General features: G+C 37.3%; 1 protein-coding gene across 7 annotated transcripts in view; it reads left to right on the forward strand.

The window, feature by feature from the left end:
* The window catches only part of LOC106867322 (cilia- and flagella-associated protein 65), a 1,093,663-nt gene that overhangs the window by 33,471 nt on the left and 1,050,192 nt on the right, over positions 1-10,000 (forward strand). The window lies entirely within an intron of this gene.

The following is a 10,000-nucleotide window of genomic DNA, read 5'->3' on the forward strand; positions in this document are numbered from 1 at the left end:
TTCCAAAATTCTTATTTTGTTATTTTCTCATGCACTTGCATCACCATCTTCATTATCAGCGTTTAATGCTTGCTTTTCATGCGGGCATGGGTTGGACAGGTTGACACGGAGCCAGCTAGCAAGGAGCTGTCCAGACTCCAACTGTCCGTTGTGGTATGGGGTCTATGACTGGATGCCCTTCCTAATGCCAACCACTTAACAGAGTGTGCTGGTTGCTTCTTATGTGCTGCCGGCACGGGTGCATTTATGCAGCACAGGCACAGGTATGTTAATGCAGTACCTGTATGGGTGCTTTTTAAGTGGCACTGGCTCCTGAAAGGACAATCTTGTATGTGTGGAAAACAGCGAGTTTACTTAGCTTGGTGTGTCTTATCAAGTACAGCAAATTGCAACATCTCCCAATGCCTTGTATAAGTTGAACATAGGTGCAGAATTGGCTGTGTGGTAAGTAGCTTGCTTACCAGCCACATGGTTCTGGGTTCAGTCCCACTGTGTGGCACCTTGGGCAAGTGTCTTCTACTATAGCTTCAGGCCGACCAAAGCCTTGTGAGTGGATTTAGTAGACGGAAACTGAAAGAAGCCCATCGTATATATTTATATGTATATATGTATGTGTATGTATATGTTTGTGTGTCTGTGTTTGTCCCCCAACATCGCTTGACAACCGATGATGGTGTGTTTACGTCCTCGTCACATAGAAGTTTGGCAAAAGAGACTGATAGAATAAGTACTAGGCTTACAAAGAATAAGTCCTGGGGGTCGATTTCTTCGACTAAAGGTGGTGCTCCAGCATGGCCGCAGTCAAATGACTGAAACAAGTAAAAGAGTAAAAGAGTATGTAAAATGTTAGAGAAAGAAACCTGGTAGTTTCTTTGCAAGACATCCATTTAAATCAAAACTTGTCATGGGCCCTTAAAATACTACTGTAGATCCCTAAATTGCTAGCATGGACCCCACAAAATCTTATATGGACCCTGGCTAAGAACCTCTGCTCTACATCCTTAAAGGGACCTTCCCTGGATGAAATACCACAGTCTAAAAGCATTTAGCAACACATGTACATGATGAGTGTAATCTTGATAATGTTAACATGAAATTTAAAGTTTATCATGTCTTTAGCAAGACTAAACGATCCTCCTAACTCTGCATTGGCTCTCATTATTTGCTAACCACTTTAAAGAGTCTACTGGGTGTTTACTATCAGGTCCACCTCAGCAGCACTAATTAGAATGCCTTGTATCTCCACAAGACATCCACAAGAGCTCTTGGTAATCTAGGTTGTCTCTGCACATTCAAAGCAACACAATCAAGAGGATGACGAGAAGAGAAGGTAATTACAGGAAAAGAACCAGGGTGGGAGGGTGAAAGAAGCTTGAGTATGATGGGAGAGACAGAGTGATTGAGTGAGAACAAAGTAGAGGTGGGAGCAATGGAAGAGAGAAAAGGAGGAGGACGACGACGACCATGACAACAATGACGATGACTGCGAAAAAGAAGAAGAAGGAGGAGGAGGAGGAAGATGAGGAGAAGAAGAAGGAGGAGGAGGGGAGGGAAGAGGAGGAAAATGCAGAGAAGAAGGAGAAAAAGAAGAAGAAATGTTATAGGAGAATATAAGCAGTTCTGAAATCTGAATTAAATGCACATATCATACCCTGAAGAAAAGTCATAAATTCCATAGCAGTTCCAGTTGTTACTTATATCTTCTTCAATGTGTTGAACTGGAAGAGTGAAATAAAGAAAATTAACAGAAGAATTTGTAAGCTGCTGACTTGTAATAAAATGCATTGCCCAAAGGTAGATGTGGATCTTCTTTACCTTCCAAGAGATCAAAGAGGTTGAGGCTTGATCCAGTTTGAACTTTCTTACAAAACCACCCTAATTGGACTGACCAAATATCTTGAAACACCTTACGATGGAATGCTAAAATTAATCGAAAATCTTGAGAGGTGTAAGAAGTTTTGTTCTATCTTGAAAGAGAGCAAAAAATTTGCTATTGATTTCATGAATGATACCCAGGTTGAACTGTCTGAAGGAAGTGTGGTAAGTGTTGTTGCAAAGAAAGTAAAATTAATAGGCAAAGAAAAAGTGCATGGATTTCATCTGGTAGGTGAGAGTAGAAATCTCTGCATAGTAAACATGTGCAACAAACAGGCTGATGTTGACCAGAAGCACATCCATCAGTGGTTACAGAGCTCAGGGTTAAAGGCAGAGAGTGAAGGCTTCATCATTGCTGCTTAAGATCAAAGTTTATCGATTTGAATCTACCAAACCAATGTGATGAAAAATGGAGGAGATCTAAAGTGCTGATTCTGCAATGATGAGATTGAAACAGTGGACTATTTAATCTCTGGATGCAAAGTTTTAACACCTGTACAGTATAAACCAATGCATGACGGAACTGGCCAATATCTAGACTGGTTCATATTGCTGGCATTATAAAATCGAATCTGATGCCAAGTTTTATAAGCACCCACACTGAGGCTGTATCTGAGGAAGAAGATGTAATGATTCTTTGGGACAAACAGACAGAACCATCAATAAACCAGATATTGTTATAAAAGACGAAAGTTACAAAGTCTGTTTATCGATTGATACGATTGTCCATAATATTGCAGCAAAAGAATTTGATAAGCTCAGAAAATATAAAGATTTGCTCATCAAAAGTGAACAAAATATGGCATCTCATGGCAGTTACAATACCAGGAATGATCAAAAAGAAACTGAAAATTATTTGGGAATGATTCCTGGCTTACCATCCCTGCAAAAAGTGCAAAAAATTGTTTTAACTGTTACGTCACACATATCGAGAAAAACATTGTTTCTGTGAGAACAAGAATGTTCTCCATGTAGATCATTTTCTCCATGTCTTCCATGTAGATCATTTTTTTCTCTTTTACATATCTTTATTTGATTTTGTAAATGAACAATCTGGTGTGTTTATTTCAGTAGCTTATCAATATATACAGTGAATTACTTTGGCTTAGGTGTTGAGAAGATGCTTGGCAAGAAATGGAAACAAAATTGTAGAAACAAGAAAAACATATGATAATGATGCGACGACCGAAAATACAGTTGGCATTATATCCCTATCTCCCGGGCTGGGTTTTGAACCCATACTCTGGTCAGTTGGGGAGAATGGTATTTCCTTTGTCTTGTTGGCAACCACAGCTATTTTTAGCGTAGCTGCCCCTTTCCGGTCAGCGAAAGTTCAAAAACAGCAGGATAGGAATGTACCGACCGACCCATCTTGGCAGGGGGTAAAGTAGCACAATGAGCTATGGTATTTGGGATGAATAGGAGAAGGAGAATTGGCGGCAAAAGCAGTTAGCAGAGAATTTTGGCAGGATCAGTTGTGTCCAGTTGGGTTGTAGCAGTCGTCTGAAGCAGTTGGGGGACAGCAGTTTGCCCATGGAGATGAAGCAGTTGTACAGAGATGAAGAAAGAAGAATTATAAGTCTGACAGAGAAAGTTATGGTCAGCAGAAACACATAGAGTCCCAGAGAGAGAGAGAGAGGGACAGAGAGATGAAGCAGTTGTACAGAGATGAAGAAAGAAGAATTATAAGTCTGACAGAGAAAGTTATGGTCAGCAGAAACACATAGAGTCCCAGAGAGAGAGGGACAGGGAGATGAAGCAGTTGTACAGAGATGAAGAAAGAAGAATTATAAGTCTGACAGAGAAAGTTATGGTCAGCAGAAACACATAGAGTCCCAGAGAGAGAGAGAGAGGGACAGAGAGATGAAACAGTTGTACAGAGATGAAGAAAGAAGAATTATAAGTCTGACAGAGAAAGTTATGGTCAGCAGAAACACATAGAGTCCCAGAGAGAGAGGGACAGGGAGATGAAGCAGTTGTACAGAGATGAAGAAAGAAAAATTATAAGTCTGACAGAGAAAGTTATGGTCAGCAGAAATGCATAGAGTCCCAGAGAGAGAGGGACAGGGAGATGAAGCAGTTGTACAGAGATGAAGAAAGAAGAATTATAAGTCTGACAGAGAAAGTTATGGTCAGCAGAAACGCATAGAGTCCCAGAGAGAGAGAGAAGGACAGAGAGATGAAGCAGTTGTACAGAGATGAAGAAAGAAGAATTATAAGTCTGACAGAGAAAGTTATGGTCAGCAGAAACACATAGAGTCCCAGAGAGAGAGGGACAGGGAGATGAAGCAGTTGTACAGAGATGAAGAAAGAAGAATTATAAGTCTGACAGAGAAAGCTATGGTCAGCAGAAACACATAGAGTCCCAGAGAGAGAGGGACAGGGAGATGAAGCAGTTGTACAGAGATGAAGAAAGAAGAATTATAAGTCTGACAGAGAAAGTTATGGTCAGCAGAAACGCATAGAGTCCCAGAGAGACGGAATTGTAGTGGCAGACTGCCTTGGTCAGTGGAAGTAGCAGACCTGAAGGAAACAAACTTTGTTGGGGTAAATGCTTTTATATTATTTTAGAGAAAAAGAACTCTGAGTTGTTAACTGTGTTGTTAAATGCTTCTAAAAGAAAGGAAAAGAAAAGAAATACAAAAGAAAGAAGCAGAAGAACTTTGTTGTCAAATGAAACTTGAGACATGAACTTTGCGATGTAAAAATGATTGAAAAGCTTGTAATTGTTTGGAAACTTTGTCAACGTTATTGAACTGTCATGCCATGTATTGGAATTGTTATTATGTAATGCTCTATTCTAATGTTTTAAATATATTCTGTGATGTTATGTATGTAAAAAGAAAAGGTTACCCAACGCATGGTCTTTGTGTTGTTTCTTCCTCCCTGTCCTATTTGCCTGTGTTGTTCTTCGTTACGTGCTCCAGCCGGGGCTTTATTATCGCGGTCAGGTGACCGACAGACGAATTTGCTAGCTCACTGAGTGTTGAACATTCGCGCGTGCGCGGGTCCCCCCTTCGGTGTTAAGGAGGTGCTTCGCGTGCGGGCGTTCGTAACAATAATAAAGCAACATGAGAAAAAGAAAATGCTTTTCTCTATACACACGGACGTGACAAAATACAAAACAGAAACAAACTGCTACACTGACCTCAGATGACAACATAACAGAAATGGTCAAAGAGACAAAAACAACATGACAACAAATTTACAAAACGTATTGAAGAAGAAATGGAGAGAAAAATCACTCCATGGCCAATTCCCTACAAAGCTTGATAGAGAAGAACTGAGCCCCAGTAAAAACCAGCAAGGGCTCAAAAACTCTGGACTAAAAGCTGAAATGGAAGGACTGATTCTCATTGTACAAGATCAGTGTCTGATTTTGAACAACTATAAAAGCAAAATAATGAAAACAGACACCAACACGAAATGCAGAATGTGCAACCAGCACAATGAGATAGTTAACCACATCATCTCTGGCTGTCCAGTCCTTGCCAAATCTGAATATACAGGGTACAAAAGATATTTGAGGACAAATTTATGTTTATATTAAAAAAAAAAACCCCAGCTATATAATAACAGATAATAACTTTATTTATCACAAAATCCTATGAGGATAAAAATGAACCTTCGTCTCTATAATGTTATTCAAGAGAGCCACCTTCAGCTTCAACAACTGCTTCTATGTGTGATCTAAATCATCTACATGCTCGAATCAAGTGGTCTTGGTTCATTTTGGACATTACTCGCACTATGGCAGCTTTCAAAGAAACCTTGGTGTGTGGGCATGTTCATTTGCCTCTCTCTCAACAATGCTCCACATGTAAATAGTCCAATGGATTGAGATCTTGGGAATTAGGAGGCCAAATGTTAGGGGTTATGTGATCATGTGAATGCCATCTATTCCTGTGTTACTAGAGCCATATGTGATAGTACAGAGTCTTACTGAAACACATATGACCTTCCATTGCATACACTGTCTATCCAGGGCTTAACAATTGTTTCCAGGACCTCAATGTAGGTGGCAGAGTTAATTTGCCTGAAACTACCAAATGCTGAACAAGAATAATAACAACAACAACAACAACAAAAGTACTCAGATTGCTCTCAAAAATTAAGTAAAAAAACAGGAAAAATAATCCAGAATCCTTGTCCGGTACTGGATCGATCCCAATATCTAATCAGTTCGTGCCAGTCACGAGGCCAAACATCCCTGAAAGTTTCATTCTAATCCATCCAGTAGTTCTGAGATATCTTGTCCACAGACAAACAAACAAACAAACAAACAAATAAACACAATTGAAAACAATACCTCCACCTTCGCTAAGGTGTCGGTAATAATAATAATAATAATAATAATAATAATAATAATAATAATAATAATAACAAGAGCACTCAGAGAGTGCAAATCTCTGCCAACGCAACACCAATGTCCTCTCAACGATTAGCCGGAGATGATTTTTAAAATGAGAATATCTGAAATAAACTTGACTGCTCTCATGAACAAGACATTAAAAATGAACCCAACTGCTCTCAAAAATGAAGTAAAAAAGCAAGAAATATAATCCAGAATCCTTGTCCGGTACTGGATTGATCCCAAAATCTAATCAGTTTGTGCCAATCACGAAGCCAAACATCCCTGAAAATTTCATCTGGATCTATCCAGCAGTTCTTGAGATATCATGTCCATGGACAAACAAACGAACACGACTGAAAACAATACCTCCACCTTAGCGAAGGCGAAGGTAATAATAACAACAACCACAACAATAATAATAATAATAATAATAATAATAATAATAATAATTTCAAATTTTTATAGAAGGTTAGCAGTTTTCAAGTGTGTGGGTAAGTTGATTACATCGACTCCAGTACTTGACTGGTACTTATTTTATTACCTTTGAAAGGATGAAAAGCTAAGTCAAACTAATAATCTTTTTTATTACAGGCACAAGGCCTGGAATTTCTTGGGAAGAGGATAGTCGATCACATTGAACCCAGTACTTGACCGGTACTTAATTTATCAACCCCAAAAGGATGAAAGGCAAAATCGACCTCTCAGAATTTGAACCCAGAACGTAGTGATGGGTAAAATACTGCTAAGCATGCCATCCAGTATGCTAACAATTCTGCCAACTAACTGCCTTAGTAATAATAATAATGAGTGTTTCTAATATCGATACAGAATCAGTGATTTTGAGAGGAAGATGATGGTTGATATTGATCCCAGTTCTTGACCGGTACTTTATTTTGCTGACCTCAGAAGGATAAAAGGCAAAGTTGTTTCCAGTGTGGCTTGAACTCAGGTTGTATCTAGTCAGAAGAAAAGACCATAGTCATTTTGTCTGGTACCCTGATAATTCTAATAGTTCATTTACCTAATTGCTCTTTACTTTTTGTACAAGGCCTGAAATTTTTGGAAAGGGTGTTGAATAAATCAACCACTGAACTTGACAAGTAATTTATTTTAATGACTATAGAAAGATGGAAGGAAAAATTGATGTTAGCAGGATTTAAACTCATAACAAATGACACAAGACATCTTTGTTAATCCATTGTCTATCAATTATTAAGCTAGACCAACATACTTAGCAAGTTGTCCAGCAGTGCATATTCTTTTATATCTTTGGTTACTATTGAGTGTTTCTGTGCAGAAAACAACATAATTACTATGATTTCCATCTAAAACTCTGATATGTTTTGTTCAAATGGTATTTAAAAAAAAAACCCCAGCTAATTTTAGTGAATTCCACTTTTTCATTTAAAGACTTTAAATGATTTCTATTTGCCAAAATAAATGGTGATATTACAATCTATCAATTCATGTGTTAAATCATGAATTTTTTTTTGTATTTTGTCTTTCAGTTAATCTTGTAAAAACACCATTCTTAACTGTATCAAATTATATTTTTTTAAATAGTAAATTCATTTTTCTTTTACTTAAAAAAAAATTTTGATGGTTGCTATTTGTCAGAACAGATGGTGACATAATCATCTGTGTATTCATGTGATACATCTTAAGTTTCATTTTGTCTTTCAGTTGATCTTGTAAAATAAGAACACTTTAGTGGATGAGTGAAGTATCATTGAGTTAGGAAAAGACAAACAATGAATTTCAGAAGTTGTTGGAAAGAGAACTAACTAGTGCTGAATGTTGTGAAGAGAAATGGGATGATATAGTTGGGTCCTGTGCTAGAGAAAAAAAAAATGGCTGTAAGTAGGTGAGAGGATTGATGGAAATGAATGTAGAAAAAAGTAGTGGAAGAAAATGACTGAGAAATGTATGGCTGAAGATGAAAGAAATAAGGGAAAGGGAGCTGCGAGAGGCATTGTAGATGAAACAGTAAAATAGGGGAGGCAGTGATGGAGACTGGAAGGCCTTAGTAGAGAATTGGTTTTAAAACACTTGTTCTTGTTGTAGATAATCCTGTAAAATCACTATTCTTAGCTGTGTCAACGTTTCTGGAATTTTGAAATAACAAGCATTATTTTTGTTTGATTAATATTTAACTGTTTCAGTAATGAGACTGTGACCCCACTGGAGTTTTTTGTTTTTTTCATATCAATCATATTGACCCTATTTCTTGTTTATATATCTCTGTCTGTTGAATCATTGAGGTATGAAATATAAACACTGACACTTTTCTTTTGAAAGCAGCAACGATGTAAAAATAGACATGAATAGAGACATGAGCAAACACACACACACACACACACACACACACACACACACACACACACACACACATGTATATGTTGGCATTAGGAAGGGCATCCAGCCATAAAAACCTTGCCAAATCAGACTGGCATCTGGTGCAGCCTTCCAGCTTTGCTTAAACCACCCAGCTGATGCCAGCATGGACAACACACATTAAATGATGATGTATTCAGACACATGCACGCAAATTTATAAATGTGTGTGTATTCATACATGTATATATATATATATATCTGTATATATTAAAGAATTATTGCTAAATTTTGCTACAGTAGCTGCTGTCATTTGCAGCAAGTACTGATATTACACTGTAATGCCTTCTAACATACAAGCAGATCAAGCCATGAAGGACAATGGGTCCTCTTTATGGATTCATAAATAAAACCCCCAATTGTTTCACTGTATTATGAAACAGTAACCTTTCAATTGGTTCCCCAGTACAACAGCAATGAAGCCACTTGCGCCATAGTGACTAAACTATTTGTATAATAGTGACTAAGCTACTTGAAACAAAGCAAGTAAGCCAGTTGATTTAATTGAAACTGTTACAGTGAAAAGGTTAATTAAGCTGAATAATTAGAGTTCAATTAAATGAAACAGTTGAGGACTAAATTACGACTGAATGCAGACAACATTTATGGATTTAACACTACTGTAAATTAATTGGTTACTCACTAATAATTCTCTTTTATATGTCCTTTGTGTCTGAAATCCACATTTAGTTTAAATAAATAAATTAGACAAGCAAATGAAGCAGTTGCTACACAGTTGTTGAATTTGCTAGAAATAGCTGACAAATTTCTCTGAAATTATTAAAGTTAAGACAGAAAGGTTAAATATTGTATAGACATGGTTGTGTGGTAAGAAGTTCACTTCCCAACTACATGGTTCCAGGTTCAGTCCTACTGTGTGGCACCTTTGTCAAATGTCTTTTACTATAATCTCAGGGGTGACCAAAGCCTTGTGAGTGGATTTGGTAGATAGAAACTGAAAGAAGCCCATTATGTATGTGTGTGTGCTATTGTGTCTGTGTTTTTCCCCCCACCAGTGCTTGATAACCAATGTTGGTGTGTTTACATACCTGTAACTTAGCAGTTCAGCAAAGAGACTGATAGAATAAGTACCAGGCTTAAAGAAATATATATATACACATATATATAAGTATTGGGATCATTTTATTCAGCTAAAAATTCAAGGTAGTGAAACAAGTAAAGGAGATATTATATAATCTATAAAAAAAACAAAGAAAAAATCTTTCTATCTATAACTCTGATGATTCAGGGTTAACTCAAGGCTTTTGTAACTGTTTTACAAGATTTTCGAATCATTTTGTGGCATTTTGGGAAGGTCACTGTTCTAATAAAAACACTTACACTGATTATAGGTGCATCAACGAGTGTTACTACTTAG

This window comes from Octopus bimaculoides, chromosome 10 (assembly GCF_046866305.1).
Source record: "Octopus bimaculoides isolate indiv1 chromosome 10, ASM4686630v1, whole genome shotgun sequence".
NCBI classification, from domain to species: Eukaryota; Metazoa; Mollusca; class Cephalopoda; order Octopoda; family Octopodidae; genus Octopus; species Octopus bimaculoides.